This window comes from Haliotis rubra, unplaced genomic scaffold, assembly GCF_003918875.1.
Source record: "Haliotis rubra isolate DU_JTF1 unplaced genomic scaffold, ASM391887v1 Scf992, whole genome shotgun sequence".
NCBI lineage: Eukaryota > Metazoa > Mollusca > Gastropoda > Lepetellida > Haliotidae > Haliotis > Haliotis rubra.
This window is the reverse complement of record NW_025767737.1, coordinates 271,095-294,609: the sequence shown is the minus strand read 5'-3', so window position 1 is coordinate 294,609 and position 23,515 is coordinate 271,095. Positions and strand designations below refer to the sequence as shown.

At 39.4% G+C, this 23,515-nt stretch overlaps 1 long non-coding RNA gene across 1 annotated transcript; it reads right to left on the bottom strand.

Annotated features, from left to right (window-relative positions):
- Nucleotides 1–264: 264 nt before the first annotated feature.
- LOC124265756 lies at nucleotides 265–2,043 on the bottom strand. Its single transcript, XR_006895528.1, has 3 exons — nucleotides 2,009–2,043; nucleotides 1,778–1,855; nucleotides 265–1,327 (listed from the first exon to the last, which is right to left on the bottom strand). It is a non-coding gene; the product is annotated as an uncharacterized LOC124265756 (long non-coding RNA).
- Between the last annotated feature and the right edge of the window lie 21,472 nt (nucleotides 2,044–23,515).

Sequence of the window (23,515 nt, the reverse complement as noted above, 5' to 3'; positions counted from 1 at the left end):
ATATGCAGCCTCAACAATTCCTGTCCAAAAACGTTGTGTGGATACCATGTAGAAGGTTCATGGGCCCTGGCCGGATAATCTTGGAGGGTTTGACTAGGCATTCCTTCCTCGGAACAGTCCAATTCGTATAGACTGCATGTAGAAAGTGCACGATCCCCTTAGCTGATAATGAACCTAACCAACCTGAGCTTGCCAAGTTCCATCGAACCATCGTCGCTCCATTCATTTATTAAGATTTTGATAGCAATTTCACGAAAACGTGTGTCGTCACCTGTTGCGAACAGGTTTAATTGTCAAAGTAGTATATAACACAAAGTGTAAAAAGTATCTGCCATCAGCGAAATAAACAACACCTTGATCAACAAGTTTTAATTAGAGCAGCTGGATAAAGATGTATCAACAGAACGGAACGTCTGGTATCGCAGATATACATCGTATTCTCATATCGTGTTAAGATCATTATTGTGGAAATGGTAGTATCAACTTTCTGAGGCACATTCACCAGAATAATGAAGCATGACCATTTTGCAGTTGTCCACATAGTGTCCTCTATCATACGGGTCAGTGGTATCACACTACAAACCCTTGTCCTTCAGTAATAGTGTTTTACATGCATGGTGCCATGTATCTGCCTGAGGGTCAGATATGCCTACTTGAATATAAGCATCTTAAATGTCCTTGTAGGAATCTTTGTCAAGAAGAGATGATCACACGAAACGGTGACTGTATCCTGTTATACAAACAAAAGTAATACGAAGAAACACAGGACAACGAAACAACATCAGCCACATTGTCCCCTTTGGTCCCAGAGGTGTCTTTGTGTTAATGTCCCACATATATCTTGCATAAAACGTTTGAAAGCATTACTGAGGCATGTGATGCTATTGGACATCTTCGTGGGTAAAACGATTGTACCAGATACGCAATAAGAGGCCCAACTGGTAGAGTATAATTATTTAAAGTGCTAATGCGGCTTGGTAAAGCTAAATGTGATAGTTTAGAATGAACTGTGAAAAGGACTTTAATGGAACCCAGAAGCTGCGTGGATGGTATTCCAAGTGTTGTTCATGTAGTGAGAGAGAGAGAGAGATGCGAAATACAAATTCTTGCTATCTTGGCTTTCAATCCAAAAATGTTAACCATGTCGTCAAGCTGTACTCATCAGGATCCATAGAACAATGACGGGTATTTTGACCAGTCGGTAATGACATGTTTTCTATATTAGCCTGCCGGCCTTTTGCCTACAGCTCTTTCATGTTGACATATTCAGCTTTATCTGCCTGGGCCGTCGTAGCTTTCTTTGGTTTCCGAACTTCAGCGTAGACATCTGGAACATGTAAGATGTTACTATGACAACAGACTGGTGCTGCTTTCCAGTGTCGCACACAAGGAGCTTTGGATCATCAATGCAAACAATGTTTCATTTATATTACAATGTTTTAACACATTTGGAACTGATGAAAAAGCTCACATACCGAATACAAATATATCATATTTGAGGAACTTGACTTTTCATGTAGTTTTTCAACTTACATGAGTAGTATCCTTGGAGTGTCAACGATGCTGATGCTACACGTGAAATAATTCAAGAACCAGGATATGTTGCTGAAAGCCCTAGCGCTAAGACTCGGTGTGAAATCTGGATATTCGTAAAGCAAGTCCCTACTTCAGCTTGTCATTTCACTGTGCAATTAGTGCCTCTTAGTGCTTCATTTGCATCAGTAACTATTGTTATTACATAAACTTAATAACCCGTAGATAACCAAGTATAACGAACCTGTGACGGCGTGATCAATCTCCGTAAGTTGCCGACTGGGTGTGATGTCTACCGAACCCTCGTATAAGTCATTTTCCTCTGGAATATTCAAGGTGAAGTTAGGAATTTTGTTTCGTTCTTCCTGGTGCTTGTTTTTATTATTTACTTGTAAAAGAAAATAAACATAATCTTTATTTCACTGGTTTTGTTAAAAGAAAATAAACATAATCCTCCGCTAAATTACAAACTCACCAAGTACTGTTTCATTTCTGATACCTTGTATCTCCGAAACGCCCAAATTCAACTGAAATATACATGCAACCTATCTTAGTTATGTATACATCTTCCAAAACTGAGTGAGTTATGGATTACACTCTGGGCTGTCACTGAATATCTGGTGATGCTTAAAAGTATTCTATTTTCATAATGTTATCAAACGCGAGTATGTTAACAGTGTAAACTGTTTATATAATCTCAATCTTATTTCAACACCGAGTATTCTCTCAGTTCGGTATTCAATGTCATTATTACACTTCTCTTAAAAGAGATATTCAACAGTGTTATCTTAACAGTGTTATCTCAATCTTATTCAACAGTATTCTCTCAGTATTCATCAGTGTTATATCAATGGTATTCAACAGTGTTATCTCAACAGTATTCTCTCAACAGTATTTATCAGTGTTATATCAACGGTATTCAACAGTGCTATCTCAACAGTATTCTCTCAACACTATTCATCAGTGTTATATCCAACGGTATTCAACAGTGTTATCTCAACAGTATTCTCTCAACAGAATTCTCTCCACAGTATTCATCAGTGTTATACCAAAGGTATTCAACAGTGTTATCTCAACAGTATTCTCTCAACAATATTCATCAGTGTTATACCAACGGTATTCAACAGTGTTATCTCAACAGTGTTATCTCAACAGTATTCTCTCAACAGTATTCATCAGTGTTATATCAACGGTATTCAACAGTGTTATCTTAACAGTGTTATCTCAACGCAGTATTCATCAGTGTTATATCCAACGGTATTCAACAGTGTTATCTCAACAGTGTTATCTCAACAGTATTTTCTCAACAGTATCCATCAGCGTTATATCAGCGGTATGCAACAGTGTTATCTCAACAGTATTCTCCCAACAGTATTCAACAGTTTTATCTCAACGAGTATTCTCTCAACAGTAGTATTCAGGGTGTTCTCTCAACAGCATTCAACAATTTTATACACATCTTACAGTGGCGAGAACAAAGTAGAATGATCTGGAATATCATTCTTCAATTATCCGCCGTCACTTTATTAAGTGACATAATGCTGGTCGGTATCATATTACCTGTGAATGTAAAAAATATCGTAATAAACATGTTAATTACAGCACATTTCTGTGTTATTGTTTCAGGGCTTTACGTCTAGTTCATGTACGGATTGTCACGTGGATTACCATTCATTTCAACTTTGGAAAGAACACGAAAGAACATATTTCTTATCACTTTCATACATCCCAAATATGCAAATTGTTAAAATGAAAAACTCTTACTATTATGTATTTGAACACACATGATAACTTATATGATAAAGCAATATCGTCAGGTGTTTTATTATTGAGTTACACCATATCCTGCGAGCACACTTGGACATCATTCAACCCTGAGTACTATTTATTTTCTACATTTACATAAGATGCACTCACACGTTGCTGTAGACGGGGGCTGGTGCCAGGTGATCAGTCGCCATGTCCCTTTCACTGGCTGTGAATGTTCATAGTGATGTACAGGTATTATTATCTTACTAGATGTGAAGACAATATTACAATCAAGTGAAAATCAAGATGATATATGTGTGTATGTGTGAGTGTGTCCGCGTCCTCTCTTTCTTTCTCTCTTTGTCTCTCTCTTTCTCTCCTTCTCACTTTCTTTTCTCTATTTCTCTCTTTTTTCTTTCTCTCTTTCTTTCTCTCTCCCTCTTGCTCCGTCTCTCTCTCGACGAGTTGGTGAACATTTCTGGATTGAAAGCCAAGATAGCAAGAATTTGTATTTCATGTGTTATAATTTATCATCTTGTTTTAGGGATGAAAATTGACACCCCGAAGGAAGAGATAAACCGATTGTATCAGGAAATACAAAAAGGACAAGTGAGTGAGGAAAGACCCCAATGATGCCAAGTTGGTTTAACGCAGGAGCACGGTGCTGACAATACTGGAGACGTTTATGGCGTGTTATTTGTCATTCCAAATAGATATATATCCTGACAGTGGTTTCATTCAGACCGCGTGAAATTGCTATGGAAACAGTTTCAACATGTTTTTATGTAGATTTATTTACATGGTGATATGACCACCTTAGTCCCTGACGCTCATTAAGACATTGGTGTCTACTCGACATGTGTGTCTATGCCGGGGTGGGCAGGCAGGATCTCTCTCTCTCTCTCAAATCTCTCGAGCAACTCTCTCTCTCTCTCTCTCTCTCTCTCTCTCTCTCTCTCTCTCTCTCTCTCTCTCTCTCTCTCTCTCTCTCTCTCTCTCTCTCTCTCTCTCTCTCTCAACTCTCTCTCTCTCTCTCTCTCTCTCTCTCTCTGCGTGTGTCTCGTGCGTCCTTACATACATGAGTGTGTTCATTAAGACATATGGTATCCTATCGATATATGTGCCGGGGTATATATGCCTCTCTCTCTCTCTCTCTCTCTCTCTCCTCTCTCCTCCTCTCTCTCTCTCTCTCTCTCTGCTCTCTCTCTCTCTCTCTCTCTCTCTCTCTCTCTCTCTCTCTCCTCTGCGTGAATATGATGGTCCTTCTTCTTCTGTGTGTTCATGACGACATAATGTCCATCCTTCTTCTGACACACACCAACTCCTGACGACAAGCAGCGACGTAGACCGCTGGCGATTGTAAAGTTACCGGTGAAGTTGCATTGTAACTTGTATATATTACTTCACAAACTGTATTCATACGTACAGTATAATCGAAGAAGCACATATAGGAGAAGCATCATCATCACAGTTACACCGCATTAACACAAAAAGCTTAAAATCTAAATGTTACCCATAGTCGACGTTTCAGGTTTTGTCGTGAGCATCGTTGTGGGTGCAGTTGACGTGCCTGGTGTACCTGGCAAGAAAATGATATCGAAGTCATTACATGTTGAATTACCGAATACCAGCCTGCATTGGAACAATCAGGGATTCTAAACGAACAGCCCTTCCATTGTCTCCACTGACCAATGGACACCAAATATCTTCCACGCGATCCTCCGCTCTATGAAAGTTATAGACAGGGTATATGCCGAACTCGAAGTGCAGAAGCTGCGTGGGTTGTAGCACTGAATGTAGCAGATGAAGGCGAGGTGCCCTTCCATTGTTATCTTATTGCTGTTTTAGGAATCCCTACACTGTTTCTTATTTCATATTTTATTGTTTATGAGTTCCAAATTCATAAGTGAAAATGAAAACCCATCGCCAGAAGTTGTGGAAAATATTGATCCTGGTGTGTTGGTTGGCGGCGTTTCTGTCGGACTTGTTTCTGAAAAATTGATGTTGCAAGAAGTAACCTTTTCCCCTATGCACGTTGATACAGACGATGCTGTATGTGATGTGGCTACAAGCACTGTTGTTATATGTGATGTTGCTGGAAATGGTGTCACTAGTTATAAAGATGAGGATGGTGAAGAGAGGACAAAGTGGGGATCACATTTTTATTGAAACTGAAGTTATTAAGACTCCTATCACACATAGCCCAACACACACTTTTCTACTCTGGAAAACGTTGCAGTAAGCGGACCGTCGATCCCATGTCGTCTCTACAATTATGTTTGACAAGTTTTACTGCAGAGATGTGCTGAAGTGTGCTCCAGAGTTGAACACGTATATATTTGTATCTTGCACTTTGACAGCCATTTTATGTGCAAAAATATGTAAACTATTTTAGACAAATGGATGGAGAAAGGTGCAATTTATTGCTATATATGTTATGCTCTTAGTATGTTTTCTCTCTCGCTCTCGTGTATATATATAGGCGGAACTTAGCTTTCATTGTACACCTGAAGAGCCGTTGAACGGCAAAAGATCTTGTGCAGATATAAAGGAGATTTGACAAAAAGAAATATCGTGACTAATATTTTGTATTGCTTATACACCTGCAGAAATCACATACATCAATATATACTAGTACATATAAACTTTAAAGGAGGGATCATGAAGCCATAACAAGTCAAGGGAGAATTTCAATTGAAAATCATCAATCAAGTCAGGGAGACAATGACGTCACGAGTCCACAAGCGGGACAGGGGTCAAACGACCATGTCACAAGCTCAATAACAGGTATGTCCACCATCGGCATTGAGAACAGCAGTGCATCGACGACGCATAGAGTCTATCAAACGTGCAAGGAAGGCTTGTGGGATGTCACGCCAGATTCTCTCAAGTTCGGTTGCAAGGTCAAGGACGTTATCTGGCGGATGAAAAAGACGGCGTAGACGTCGATCCATCTCGTCCCAAACATGCTTTATCGGGGAGAGATCCGGTGAATTTGCAGGCCAAGGCAGTAAGTCAACGTTGTGGTGCTGCAAGAAATCCATAGCAACCCTTGCCGTATGAGGGCGGGCAACGTCCTGTTAACCCAGGGCCATGACGTTGCAGAAAAGGAATTGCCACAGGTCGAAGAATCTGATCCCTGTAGCCCACACCCAGTTACGTTGCCCTGAACAATCACCAAAGGAGCTCTGTTATTCCACCCCAAATCATCACGGAACCACCACCTAAGCGATTTCTCTCCAAGAAACAGGCCTGCACATAACGCTCTCCCACGCGTCTATAGGCACGTTGACGTCCATCACTATGGGACTCATCTGTAAAACAACATTTCTCCACCAAAACAAGGGTCTGCTGACATGATTCCTGCACCACAGTCGGCGAGCTTGTCGATGACGTTGTGTCAGGATAGGCCGTATGGCAGGACGTCGTGGTCTGATCCCGTGATGAGGAGTGAGTGAGTGAGTTATTATTTAACGTCACATCGGCAATATTTCAGCCATATCGTGACGAGAACAGTTGACATTGTAATAGAATATATATATAGTTATTATAAAACCTGCCGACGAAGGACTGTAAAATACTAGATAATCACAGATATCAATATAAAACTAGCGAATAAAGCTAAAATATTACAATTAAAGAAGACAATACAATGTAAATATGGGCTATAGATCGCCAACAACTGAAGGTAGATCACCATACTAGGAACCATGGGGACTTACATTACTTTTGCTACCTGCATGGACCCTAGTTGATTTACACCATCACTTCAGCCATTGGCGACAGAAGAGAAATCTAGCCATAAATTATAAGTACACATATTCTACGATTAAAAAAACTTGGTACACTTTAAATTGATTTTGAAAGTTTTGGACTTACGTACCCTCTCAGGAGGACAATAATTTTATTGCTACGTCAACCCCCTTTGAGGGTACAGCCACTAACAATCTCAGCTTGCTAATCTAAACTACCAACAATAAAATATTTAACTATTTACAAATCAGTCAACAAATCTATTTTTTTTTTAAAATGCAATAATTAAATGGGAACTGACATTATTCAAAAGATCATTCAGAATTTGATTTGCAATAGATATCCCTTGTGATGGAATATTCAATGCAGTCAAGCAAGACATGCTTGACTGTGATCCTTTCATCACAAAGGGATACAAACGGAGGATCTTCGCCTTTCAATAAATATTCATGGGTATATCTGGTATGGCCAATGCGACATCGTCGCATAATGACCTCCTCAAATCTGACTGACAACCCAAGTAGGTGTAACCAATGTAGGGTTTTATTGCATGTAATTTATTAATACCTACTTGGGTGTCCCACTTCTTTTGCATTAGATCGCGGATGTATGTTCTAATGCTGGCTTTGTAATCAGAGTATGGGATAAGAAGTGGTGTCACAGATTTTGTTGAGGGCTGCCTTAGCAGTAATAACAGCCATTGTGTTCCCAGAAATGCCAACGTGGCTGGGTAACCAACAAAAGACGATGTCGCATTGGCCAGTAGCAAGTTCATTGTACAATTCAATAATTTCTAATACAAGTGGATGTTTGCACGAAAGATTTTTAATAGCCTGAAGACACGAAAGAGAATCTGAAAAATGATATATTGTTTATATTTACGGTGTTTATTAATATATTGAAGAGCTGTTAAGATGGCGTTTGCTTCTGCTGTAAATATAGAGCTGGTATCCAGTATTCTAGAAGATATTGTTCCGGATCCAATGACAGTGGCACATGCCACTGCGCCACCATCCTTGGACCCATCTGTAAATAAGGATTTGTATGTATTATATTTATTTATTAATTGACTAAATTCTTGTTTATACTGTAATTCATTTGTTTCTGATTTTTTTAAATGTAGTTAATGTTAGATCAACTTGTGGCCTAAATCCAATTGCCAAGGGAGGAGAAAGAAAGAAGACGGGAAGGAGATATAGTTTTAAGATCAATGCCGGCAGCAGAAATGAATGGTTTAATTCTTAGCCAAAGAGGCGGAACAAGAGCGGTCTTTTGTTGTACAAATCCTCATAAAGAGAATTGAAAACACAGTTAAAAGTAGGATTAGAATCGTTAGAATATAGTTTTGTTAAATACTGTAAGGATAATTTTATACGCCGTTGTTGAAGAGAAGGCTCATCGGCCTCGACATAGAGACTGTCAATAGGAGAAGTTCGAAAGGACCCAAGACAAAGTCTCAGGCCTTGGTGGTGGACAGAATTTAAAAGTTGAAGGCTGCTTTTGCAGGCTCCGCCATATACGATGGAGCCATAATCAAGTTTCGAGCGGACCAATGATCGATATAGATGTAGGAGAGTGGCTTGATCCCTCCCCACTTAGAATTTGAAACGACTTTCAATAAATCAAGTTCCTTCAGGGATTTAATATGCGGAAGAAACGTTAAATGAGAATCAAATATTAAACCCAAGAACTTGGCCTCCTTTACAACCTTGATGGGAGTGCCATTTAAAAACAGTTCTGGGTCTTTATGTGGTTTATATTTACGGCAGAAATGTATGCAATTAGTTTTTTGATTTAGAAAATTTAAAGCCGTTTTCAAGACACCATTTATTTATTTTGTTTAAACACAACTGTAGTTGCCGTTCAATGGTATGCATATTCTTACCGCGACAAGAAATATTAAAATCATCCACAAAAAAGAAATCCATCAATTGAATCATTTAAAACCTTGGATAGACTGTTGATCTTGATGCTAAACAATGTTACAGACAAAATACTGCCTTGTGGGACACCCTGATCCTAATTATAATGGTCAGACAGGGTTGAACCCATTCGGACTTGAAATTGCCTGTCTTTTAAAACTGTGATATAAAAAAAGAGGGAAACGACCCTCAAACCAAAATCATGTAAATCCTTTAAAATGCCATGCTTCCAGGTGGTATCGTATGCTTTCTCAAGATCAAAGAAAATTGATACAGCATGTTGTTTCTTAACTATTGCATTTTTACAAAGGATTCTAAACGTACCAAATGATCAATGGTACTACGATTTTCCTGAAACCACATTGAATATTTGTTATGAGATTATTGGTTTCAAGATACCATGTTAATCGATTATTTACTATTCGTTCCATGGTTTTACAGACGCAACTCGTTAAAGAGATTGGTCTGTAATTAGACGGATCAGTATGATCCCGGCCAGGCTTTTGGTATAGGGACTACAATGGCATTACGCCACGAAGGTGGGAAATTCCCTGAAGTCCATATTGTGTCAAAAATATTTAGAAGAGTTTCCAAATATGATTCCGGTAAATGCTTCAAGAGCTGATAGTGTATATTATCAGCTCCTGTTGCTGTGTTATGAGCTTGCTCAAGGGCAGTGTGGAGCTCATGTAATGAAAATAATTCATTATAGTCTTCGCCATTGTCTGAGTTAAAATTTAGTCTCTTCTTCTCCTGTTGTGTCTGATATTGTTGAAATTCAGGGACGTAATTTGACGAAGAAGAATGTTTGGCGAGTCTCACCAAGCTTATTGGCAATATCAGCCTTATCCGTCAATAAAGTGTCTCCATCCTTCAGATGGTGAACAGAGGGATTTAGAACTTTTGCCTTTAATCCTTTGTATCATATTCCACACCTTTGAAATCGGTGTGCGTGAATTTATCTTGAAACATAGGGTTCTCCAAGACTGACGCTTATTATGTTTAAAGGTGCGTCGAGCCTTGGCATTTAGAATTTTTACTTTATCTAAATTATGGACAGTAGGGTGTCGGCGAAAATACTTTTCTGCTTTCTTCCTACTCTTTCTAGCCTGTTTACAGTCATTAGTAAACCATGGTTTACGAATATGTGGAATTACAGCAGAGGACTTGGGTATAGTTTGTTCAGCAATGTCATTGAGTATTTCTGAAAACAACTGTATAGGATCTTCGCTGTTCGTAAAAACATCATGTTTTATATGCTCAGTACATAGAGTTTTATACAATGGCCAATCAGCCTTGGCGAAGTTCCTTCTAGATAAAGGTGGATCATCACCAGGGTTGATTTTTTAAGAAGGGTGGGGAAGTGATCACTCCCACATAGGTCGCCATGGACCTCCCATTCAAATTAATTGTAAAGGTTTGAGTCTGCAAGAGACAGATCAATGGCAGAATAAGTCCCAGTTGCTGGATGTAGATATGTGCTTGAATCATCATTAAAAACACACAAATTATTATTAGAAATAAAATCTTCAAGTATTTTCCCCTTATTGTTTGTGCTGGCGCTTCCCCATAGCGGGTTATGCCCATTTAAATCGCCCATGATGATGCAAGGCTTAGGTAGCTGGTCATAGAGATTCTGAAGTTCTGATTGACGAAGGGCATAAGAAGGTGGGATATACAAAGAACACAAAGTTATGGCTATATGAAAGGTAAGACGAATAGCAACGGCTTGAAGATTGGTATTCAGATGTATACGACTATGAATTATGTCCTGTCTAACTAACATAGTAGATCCTCCTGTTGCTTTATCTCCCGGAGGGGAAAAGAAATGATGACAATTATATTGTCTCAATTCAAATATATCTGTATTTTTAAGATAGGTCTCTTGGGGACACATTGCTGATGGTTTGAAATCTTGAATTAGTAATTGCACTTCATAAAAATTCTTCCTTAATCCTCTGCAATTCCACTGGATTAAATTCAAAGATTGAGTCATGGTGGCTCAATCGGGGACCTAGTTCGTGTATGCGAGTAAGACCCCTTTCTTCCTCTCTTCTGTGATGATGGAGTCACCTCCATATCCAGAGGAGTAAAAGTATTATGGATGGCTAGGTCTGAAGAAGAGGAGTTACCAGCTTTTAATTGCTTGTTGTGTTGTTTTCTTTCTTTTCTTGTCTTTGGAGCGTCTTGTTTGACACCTCGGTTAGGTTGATCTGCAGACTGGCTCGTCTGAGTTTCTGAAGTTATTTTAGTTTGATTTACATTAGTGGTGATTCTCAGAGGCTGATCTGAGTTAATCCAAGTTAACTCAGTTTGACACATGATAGATGCAGTAGCGGCAGACGTAGTGACTGCAGCAGAATAAGTTATTGCTGAGTGAGTGTTTGTCTGGTTTGCATACAGTTGCTTTGCTTTTGAAAAATGAAATGTTATTTTGGCATTTTAACTTTAACTATTTCCAAAATTCCTGGTGCCAATTTAGGACAAGAGACTTTGAGGAAGCTACATGACCGCCGCCACAGTTGATACATTTGATATCATTTTGACAGTCTAAAGCCACATGGTGGTCACCCACATCGATGACACACAGCAGTACTGCGACAAGATTTAGAGCCGTGTCCAAATTTCTGATAGTTGTAGCATTGGAGTGGATTTGGGATATAAACCTCCACCCGATATTGAAATATCCAGCCTTAATAGATCTTGGAAGTGATGAACTGGCAAATGTCACCAGATACGTGTTTGTGCTCTTTTATCGTACCGTCAATCTTTTTAGTGAAACGTTTCACGGATTTTACCCCTTGGTCTTCTAGTTCGTCTGTAATCTCCTGTTCGGACATTTCAGACAGGCAACGAGCTCTATCCCGAATAATGCCCCGACATGAGTTTAGTGTTCTATGAGGGGACACAACCACCTCAACATTTGCAAAGCTAGTGACGGATAAAAGATTGACAGATTGCTGTTTTCTGTCACATTCTACTAAGAGTGAGCCAGACCGAAGACGAGAAACATTCTTAACAGTGCCGCAAATTCCAGAAATAGCTTTTGATACAGCAAAAGGGTTTAATTTGAGTGGTTCATGATCAGATGCTTCGATCACAAGGAATCGAGACCAGGAGTCTACACTTTGTGAAATGTTTTCGTTGGAACTATCAAGTTCAAAACGTCTCTTTTTTCATTTCGAGTGGAACCAGAGGTGTGTTGTGACATGGTGAAAAGTACTTTATTCGCCAACCCTGCTCCTCACCCGCCACCGAGCATCAACGAGGACAGTGTTAAATTGCGCCGGACATCCAAGATGCAAACACTAAGGATACAGGGTGGTATACTCCAGTGAGTATGACGCGAAAAGCTATATTAGTTTACCGAATTTAATGTCAGGCTGGTTCGGCCCACAACAAAAATCGGAAGCCTACAGATTTCGGAGGTCAATAACACCAGATTGGCCCATGAGCCACCGCCTTCTGGCATAGGACTCTAGGCAAACATATAATATAGAATAGAATTTGAAACTCAAACATTCCATGACAAAATGCACAATGATGTACAAAACGTGCATAAGAATGTAGTCCATGCACAGGGCATGGCGTGACCAGCCGATTGATAGAACTGGGCCAGTTCTACCACCCGTCTAGGTGAAGTAAGGGTCGAAGTGGTGTGTTGGGCAAAAGGAGTGAGTGAGTTTAGTTTTACGCCGCACTCAGCAATATTCCAGCTATATGGCGGCGGTCTGTAAATAATCGAGTCTGGACCAGACAATCCAGTGATCAACAGCATGAGCATCGATCTGCGCAATTGGGAACCGATGACATATGTCAACCAAGTCAGCAAAACTGACCACCCGATCCCGTTAGTCGCCTCTTACGACAAGATAGTCGCCTTTTTACGGCAAGCACATGGGTTGCTGAAGACCTATTCTACCCCGGATCTTCACGGTTCTGGGCAAAAGGAACACGGTTCCAGGCTCCCAGTACCCTCAACCACCAGCCTCCCGTCCTCCACCGACACAGGGGCGCAAACCTACGGCAAACGTTTTGCGGGATTCCAATATCCCCCGGTTCCACAACGGGGGTTGAAGGGCGCTTAGCGTTACCCAGCACAAAACCACGAGGAGGTGGCCCTTCATGGGTGCCTATTGTTTGTAGCGACATGTTAGTGCTAATTCTTGCTGGAAGTATGGCCAACTTGACCTCTGCGAGGGATAAGTAACTACATGACTAAGTAAATCAATGGGCACCAGTGCAAGCATATCAGCCGAATGCAAAACCCCATAACGTATTTTCTGTGTCTTCAGCAAGTCGCATGTTCAAATTGGTACCACGGCAATTTTGGTCCTGACAGTCTGAGGAAAGAGTTAAATGTACGTTGAGTTATTGGTGAGACGTTTCGGCACTACATATTGTAAAACAAATGTCTGTTTTGCAGTTCTTTTGACAGCATTTTGAGACTTAAATATATCCCCGTGCCACCAATATGGTTTTAGGCGAGTGTGGAAGTGCCAATCAGGATGTTTTCGTGAACAGCGTTTCTAAGCACTGGTGTATCTGACTCAGCAGTTATGTGTCACATTATGCTCACTTAGGGCTCTTGGTCATGGTGAGTTGACATCATTGGCCACCAAAGATAAAAAATAAATCCAATTTGGTTTTAGCTGAGGAAATTCGTTCCTCCATGAGGGAGTGAGTGAGTTTAGTATTAAGCTACTTTTGTCAATAATCTAGCAATATTATGGCGGTCAACACCACAAATGGGCTTCATATATTGTACCCATGTTGGGAATCGACCCTTGGTCTTCGGCGTGACGAGCAAACACTGGGATATCCCACCGCCCCCGTTCACCCATGAAGGTGGTGATGCCAAAGCTGTTAAATGTCTATTTTGAAAAGGACTTACGGACAGTTTATAGGGTTATCCATGAAGTCACCAAAACGCGTCTTGTGTACAAACACATCAATTATCTAAGTTTTGATTTTCAAGTCTGTTTAAAGACAGCTCTTTCCAGGTCTATATGTTCTTTTAAACCGCTTTAAAAACTGACAGAAATACAAATACTGACGATATTGTACGACATACAAATATTGGACAATACAGGAATGCTGGACAATAGAAAAATACTGGCCAATAAACAAAATTAAACTGAATAGTACACAAGTGATCAACGATAAACAAATACTGGACGATATACAAATACTGAATGAATAATATACATATACTGGACAATATAAAATACTGAACAATATACAAATACTGGAAGGTAAAGAAACACTGACCAATAAACAAGTACTGGACGATATACAAATTCTGAATGATAAACAAATACTTGAAGATATGCAAATACCAAACGATATACAAATACAGGGCAGTATTCAAAACTGAACGATTTACAAATACCGTACGATATACAAATACTGGATGATATAAATACTTGATGATATACAAATGCTGAATTATATAAATACTTGATGATATACAAATACATAACGATATGCAAGTATTGGAAGATGTGTAAACACTGAACGATATGCACATATTGGACGATACACAAATACTTGGTATATAGATAATGTACGATATACAGATACTGTGCAATATACAAAAGCTGAAAGATTTACAAATACTGGATGAAATACAAATACTGAACGATATACAAAGACAGGATGATATACAAATACTGAACGATATACAAATACAGGATGATATACAAATACTGAACGATATACAAATACTTGATGATATACAAATACTTTATGATATACAAAAGCTGAAAGATTTACAAATACTGGATGATATCTTCATACTGAATGATATACAAACGCTGGACGATATACAAATGCTGGACGATATACAAATACTGGATGATATATTCATACTGAATGATATACAAACGCTGGACGATATACGAATGCTGGACGATATACAAATACTGGATGATATATACATAATGAATGATATGCAAACGCTGGACGATATACAAATACTGAACAAAATACAAACACTGAAGGATATACAATTACTGAGTGAACGAGTTTAGATTTAAAAACACATCGGCAATAGTTCAGCCACATCGTGACCACAACCAGTTCTAAATTCATTATACATACATATAACATATAAAAACCCTGTCAACAAAGGACAGTAAAATTGCTAGGTTATGACAAAGTGAGTTACAACTAGCTAGCAATATATCTTTAAATGTAGAAAACTATTATTAACGTCAGAGAACAGCATCACGTTGGATTCTAGGCGCAAGAATTAGCATTATTAGCATAGCATTAATTAGCATTAGCATTATTGGACAATGCATTGTACAATCTGGGCTACTGATCGTCAACAACTGAAGGTAGATCACCACTCTAGGGGACCAGGGGACTTCCAGTACCTTTGCTACCTGTATGGACCCTAGCTGGATGTATATCATCCCTTCAGCCGCTGGCTACAATTACTGAATGATATATAACTGCTGATCGGTATACAGATACTGGAAGGTAAACAAATACTGGACCATATATCAATACTGAATGATATACAAATACTGAACAATATACAAATACTGGAAGATAAACAAATACTGAATGATATACAAATACTGACTTATATACACACATACTTGACTATATATCACTACTGAATGATATACAAGTACTGAGCGATATACAAACACTGGATGGTATACAAATACTGAATGATATACAGATACTGAATGATACACAAACTGACTGATATACAGATACTGGATGATATATAAATACTGAATGATATACAAATACTGGAAGATAAACAAATACTGAACAATATACAAATACTGGAAGAGGTGATGTGGAGGTGAAATTGGGTTTAACGTCATGCTTGATAATATTTCGCTCATATGACGACGTGCATGCGTGTATGTGTGTATGTGCGGCTTCTTGTACTAGCCCAGACTTAAACTGGTTTTATAGTGCTAGCACACCATGAGATACCATGCCGCAGTGAAGCAAGAATACCCAACTCAGACACATTACACCGACTCGAAGCAGACCAGTCCTTGTTGTACCCATTAATGCCGAGCGCCAGTCAGGGACCAACAAGTAACATATTTTAACTCTTTTGGTATGACGCGGTCGGGGATCGAACCAGCAAACTTCCGCTCTTAGGGCGGACGCTCTAAACTTACTACACCACGGAGGCGGGCAATACCAGAAGATAAACAAATACAGAACAATATGCCAACACTGGATGGTATACACATTCTGAATGATATACGGATACTGAATTATATATAGATACTGGATGATATATAAATAATGGACGATATGCAAATTCTGATCAATATGCAAATACTGGAAGATAAACGAATACTAGACGAAATACAAATACTGGATGATATACAAATGATAAACAATATGCAAAAATTGCATGATAAAGCAATACTGGATGATATAAATACTGATGAGATATACTGAATGATAATGCTGGACGATACAATGATATACACAAATACTGAGAGATATAAACAAATACTGAGGCAATAGACAAATACTGAATGATATACAAATACTGGACGATGATATACAAATACTTGATGATATACAAATACTGAATGATATACAAATACTGGAAAATGATATACAAATACTGAATGATATACAAATACTGAATGATATACAAATACTGGATGAATACAAATACTTTGCTGATGATACAAATACAAATATGATGCAAACAAATACTGAATGATATACAAATACTGCATGATATACAAATACTGGATGATATACAAATACTGGATGATATACAAATACTGGATGATATACAAATACTGAATGATATACAAATACTGGATGATATACAAATACTGGATAATATACACATACAAGATAAACTGGACTGACGATATACAAGTTCTGGATGATAAAAAGCAAATACTTGAAGATATGCAAATACTGAACAATATACAAATACTGGGCAGTATACAAATACCGAACGATTAACAAATACTAGACGAAATGCAAATACTGGATGATATACAAATGATAAACAATATGCAAATATTGGACAATACATAAATACTGGATGATATACAATTACTGTACGATATACAAATACTGAATGACCACTGACAAGAAGGACCAGAATTCTCTTATTTTAGTCACTGGGTTGTCTCTTTTAATGTTCACTTATTGCCAAATAGTAGAATAGAGCCACACGAAACAGAACAGACTTGGTCTTAACTGTTTACATCTCCATGCCCATATGTAGACGTTAGCTCTTATAACATATACCACTAATAACTTGGATGCTGATCTAATTATTAACACAATGTGTGGGGCGGTGGGGTAGCCTAGTGGTTAAAGCTTTCGTTCGTCACGCCGAAGACCCGGGTTCGATTCCCCACATGGGTACAATATGTGAAGCCCATTTCTGGTGTCCCCCGCCTTGATATAGCTGAATATTGCTAAAAGCGGCGTAAAACTAAACTCACTCACTCACTCACACAATGTGTACACTACGAAATCAGTGACACCGTTGCGGGCATTAAGTAAACTCAAGTCACACCCATTCTGTTATCACACCATTCTGTTATCACACCCATTCTGTTATCAGCCAGTCAGGAAACAGTAGTTTGCTCGTAGAACATTTTGGTTTGCGAAGCATTTAATGGCATGATATTTGGTTTTGTAAGAGGTGAAATATGACAAAAGCTGACAACATCAAACAGCATCTGAACCAGAGATCGGAAGAGAGGAGTTTTTCAAGTGCTTTGTCCCTACTACGTATACATGCCCAAGTACAGCCTTGTGTACTGTAATCGATAACGGTAGTCACGTGACTGAATGCGCACCAATCGTCCTCTAACTTACTCACATCCCTGAAGTCGGACGGGGATTCCTTATCGAAGACATAGTCACCGGTGGAGCGATTAGCCTTCACTGACGCCATGACTAGCAGGATAAATCGTCCGTTTCTTACCATTGTCAGGGCCATTCTCAATAACTGACCACATGTCAGTCAGGTCTAGAAAGTAGAGGAAGTACACACTCTGGCCCAAAGGTCAGTTAGGGCAGTTTGAATAAGGAACTTACTGACATGGTTTCCGCAATAACAACATATGTTCTTTGACGCGTGTCCAAGACAGATACAGAGGTTTCTGCGTACGATTGTGAAACTTCTAGTATCGTGCACTTTTCCATATTTTTATGTTTACGCATGGCTTTGCTTTATTTGAGCTGGTGTTATTTCGATTGAAACAACAACATGGTAGTATGAAGATTTATTTTATTTTAACTTGTTTTGCTGCATTTGAGCTTAATCTGTTAGTTTGTTATTTTAAAAAAACTGATCTTGTCGCCTACTTCCGGATAAGTGCCGGCTGTGGTGCAAGTTATACGTTATATAAAGTCATGTGACTTGATATGTTGTGGGTTATTTATAATTGTCGTTCAAACAATGGAGAATCATAACAGACATCTGTGTATCCCTAGAGAAACCGGACTGACAGATTCCCGAATTTACAGGTCAAGCGTTTTGGGGTATTAATCGATGTGTTCCGAACCCAAAATGGCTGTTTGAGGAGAAAAAGGTCAATTATCAGAATAGTTATCTCACCCAACCAGATGTATCGAATACCCTGTTCCCAAATACAAGGTGTCATACTGAAATGATGTGTGTGTTTGTCGGACTTGAGAAGCGGAGAAGTCTGCGTCAATTGGTCAATGAAAATGAATGATATTTAGGCGGATATATTATATATTAAACTACGGTTGTAACAAACGCAACGGAACCAGTAGCATTGATTCGCAATATTCAAAGTGCACGATACCCATTGCAACTAAAGTATACACAGCAAAGGACCTGGACCAAAGACAAGACTGGTTATAACCGTCAGTTCCTTACAGGCGTGGGTATGTTGGTTCCAAAACATTCAAAGTTAATTTTAACCTACTACTATTTTAATTGAAGTGTAGATGCTATTTTAATTTATGGCTAGATTATCGAAAATTGCTAATAGCTGAAGGAATGGTTTAAATCCAGCTAGGGTCCATGCAGGAGTGAGTGAGTTTAGTTTTACACCCGCTTTCAGCAACATTCCAGCAATATCACGGCGAAGTTTGTGCCCATGTGGGGAATCGAACCCGGGTCTTTAACGCTTTAACCACTTGGCTCACCCCACCGCCCGGGTCCATGCAGGGAGCAAATATACTCTAAGTCCCCATGGTCCCTAGTATGGTGACTTACCTTCAGTTGTTGGCAATCTGTAATCTGTATATATCTTGTCACCTATAGTTAAAATGTTTGATTCCGTGAATCAAACCTCCACGAATGCAATCCATTATTCATGGTCACTTAAATCGAATATTTGAAAATATTTTAAGAAAGTGCTTTTACTTGTTATGTCGTTATCTATTTGAGCTATGCATGGTGCATTCGTTACAGTCCTAATTGGTATCGTTTTGTGTACGCTGCTGTAATTTCTGTAACTTTAATATGGACCTGGGGCTCCTTTCTCGAAGCAACTTTTACTAAGGTTGACCTTAACTCCCATTCTTTAACATTGGACTAAGGTTACCTCAGTGACTTACGATCACCTTAGTGCTTTGTAAATAGAGGCCCTGGATGCCTAAGTACAATGGTTCTCTTGGTCTTCGTCCTGAGTGCTGGTGTAGCCTAGTGTTTAAAGCGTTCTCTCCTCACACCAAAGACCCGGGTCCGATCCCCCAAATGGGTACAATATGTGTGAAGCCCATTTTTGGGTGTCCGTGTGAATCGTGAGAGGGCCAGACACTATAATGCCTGACAATATAACCATTGGTCTGCATGTTAGCAATGCAATGGCATGCATGAACCAATTTAGCGATCCCATCAGCTGCCTCTTGAGACCGGCTTTGGTTGCTTCGAGGCCAGTCCATCTACATTTTTTCAGGACGAAAAACAATCTATCATCAAGCAGCCAACTTAGTGTGTAGCTTTGGGAAACAATTCCAGCAGTATTCTTGCTATAAACTGTTCGAATTTGATGTAGCATTTATGTTATTTATTTGTCATCCAAATTAGCCGACTACGTTAACACTGTAAATGGAATCAACTCTGAATTCTTATTTTCAAGGACACGCACGAAAGACTTATGTTGTAAGCGCAGGGAAGTGGAGACTATGACAGTTACCCAGTGCAATTGAATGTTGAAGTAACCATGAAATAACACATAACTGAACCTACCTATTGTTTGCATAATGAAATGCAAATATAGGTTCATTTTACACAATGTTCAGCATTGTATTGTGCACAGGCAACCACGCTTCCAGTGCTAGTTTAAAATGTGTGGCTACATGTTAACAAAGAACACGTGACTGTGAACTATAGTACTGTCGGAAATGCTAGAAAAATGCTTTTTGACTTATATGTAAAATTCAGAGGTATTACAGTTACTTAAATAACAAATATCACTTCAAGAAACATCTACCTAATGTAGACCGAGGGAATAAATTTTGAGACATGCTCTAAAATGTGTTTTACTGATGAAAATACCAAAAACTTAGAAAAATAAGGGGTAGTTGGACGTTATTTGAAACAAACATTAACTGCCTGTGTTACGTCATCAGCATGCACGGTATCGACAGGTGAAATTGACACCTGAGCACACGCTCGGGCGAGGGGTCATCTCAATAGATGTTTTCTGCAAAATGTTGAATATGTGTGCTTATAGTATACGTATCAGTTATGTAAGGGATCGTTTGTGTATGTGTGTGTTGTTTTGAAATAAACATACGAATTACTGTACATTGGAAAGAATCCTATCGCTTGTGTTATCTTATCGACTGGTTGTAGAAATGTGCAACGTTTTAATAAATGTTTTGCATGTCAACAGTATATTTCATTGAAAAAATATGGATGTAATTCGGTCAGTTTAATCTAGTTGTGAACATTGGCCAAAGATTTAACGAAGTCAAGGTGTAGCTTCTTTAGAATATATATATGTTTTCTTCTCATAAAGTTTGTAGACCGCCCGTCTAAGCACCCCTTGTCAAAGTTGTCAAGGATGGTTTTACGTCCCGGTTTTGCATTTGAGACGGTTCCTGTCTTGTCTGATTTGTTTACAATATCGTAAACTTGTTGGTAAGACATGCCAACAGGTCTACACGTTCTGTAATTAACCCTTTCTAAACTAATGAAAGGTTTTACCTCTGTCTTTTAAGCAGAAAAAACTATAAACCTTTGCAACATTCGACTGCAAATCGTTGGCCATTGTTCTGAATGACATTATTCCTTCCATTAACTCCTATTTCGTTTCCTTTGTACTGAATCATTTTCCACTCGTCAGTTGCCATTTTAAATGCTTCGATTCCTAATTTTCCATGTAACCTAAACTTCCTGCCTGTCCATGCTCACTCCGATAACGTTATTTCCGTACCGGAGAATGTATAAGAACATTCTCGTCAGTAACCCATGCTTGTCAGATGTGAAGTGAATAAAAGAATTTGCCAAGTAACCTTATCTTCATGGTCCCGCGAGCCGGATGGCGACTGCATGAGAACATGTGATGAAAGCGGCATTCTTGGAAATTACAGTGAGTGATTTGACCAAACCAAAGTGACTTTTCTCTCCGCATTTGAATGTATGTATATGAACTATGACCACAAATGATGATATGATGGAGAGCCTCCATGAAGGGGACCCTCTTATTGTTGTAGACAGTGTAGGGTTGGGTGAAAGTGACCTTGAGGTGACAGACGACCCACGTGGTCTTCAACCGGACTTTGAGGGAAAGCTTCGACATGTTCGCCGCTCACGACGTGTGCGACGTGTTCCTACACATTTAATTGACTATATAACAAATTTACTCCACAAATACGCACAGCGACCCAAGTATTTGTACCATGTCTGAACCAATTAAACATGGATCAATTCAAACAGTGGACAAAATAGAAGAGACAAATATCAGTCAGTCTTTGCCAGCAGAGGAATACAGGTTAAAGCGTGACACCATTGTGGATAGTGATAAACAACCAGCATGTTCTGTAACAAATAAATCATCCAGATATTCGGCAAGGAGTAGAATGTCATTTTGCCTCCAGTGCTGAGCGAGTCTCAGGCTGCAGAACTGGAATATAAAAAACAAGCGGAATACATGGAGATGAAACGGCAGTCCGAAGAGGAGCAGAAAATAGCTGAGGAATTTCTGCGGTTGATGAGGAAGCCTGTGTTGCACAACAGGAGGCTGAGAGTAAAGCAAAAGAGGCACGGGAAGTAAGTCGCAGAACTTTAAAGCAGAGAGAACTTTTAAATGCTAAAATATCTAGGAGAGAGGAAATTAAGAAAAGCTGAGTTTCATATGAAGGAAGCGGCTAGTGGCATCTATGATTCAGATGAACACAGGTGCTAGTGGCATTGAAGTCCTATCCACCCACTGTGAAAACAGAACCTGTGCCTAAGAGGATAAAGCCTTCACCTACATTTATCTTTGATCATGGTCATTATGAAACTAATGAGCCCTCATGTGTCAAGCATTCCTCTTGAACCAGAGATTACTGTTCTCAACCCAGTGTCTTCTAGGGCCATCTCCTACTACTCTGATCTTTCCAGACATACATGCATCTGAAATGAGGGCAAGTAAACCTGTCAAAACTACACCATCAGTTCCCTCATCGCCAACAGTACCTATGTACATGAAATGAAGGAATCTCCTGCTGCTCTGTCTGCCCACCTCAACACCAATCAACAAACACCTGCACAGCCTGCAGCACCCTATCCACACAGGGAATTTAACCGAGTTGCTCCTTTCCTCATCATATGGCATTCCTAAACCCAATCTTCCGTCGTTTTCAAGCGGTAAGGAAAGTGACTTTGCTCGTTTGGAACTGGCATTCAAAAATCTTATTGACATTCACCCTCACTCTGACAGAACAATACAAATTTCAAGTCTTGGTGGAGAAACTTGGAGGAACTGTTAAGAGATTGGGTCGAAGCTTACCGGAGCCATGTTAACCCCTACACCATGGCGCGTTCCGTGCCCCTCGAAGGAAAGGTATGGCCAGTCACGCCAGTTGGTACAGAGCGAACTTCTCACATATCAGCGAATCTCCCACAAGTAAGATATGGTGACAGTGAAGGATTTGAGAATTTTGCCCTGCCTGTTCATTCCTCTTGTAGGAATTCTACGTCTCGTAGATGGTGATAACAGTAATGAACTCAGATGTGGTCTCATGTTGACCGCCTGCTTCAGCAAAGATGTCTCTATCTCACAGAGATAGCTTCATAGAACATTGTCTCAACAAGGGTATTCTCATTACAGCAGATGGTGGATGTTACACGCTGGTGGACTTTTTTAATTGGCTACAAGTGAAAGCAAGAGCAAAGCGCATTGCTGCCGCATCCGCACCTCAATATGAAAAACCTGGAAAGGAGTAACCAGACCAACAATGCTCTCTCGTCAAAGACAAGAGAAAGCCACTCATACAAAGTCGTCACCTACGGCAGTATTCAATACAAACATGGTACAGAAATCCTCTGAATTGTCGCCAAAATCGAAACCGTCCAAGTTTGAGAAATCAGGCATTGTCCATACTTCGTAATAATAATGATC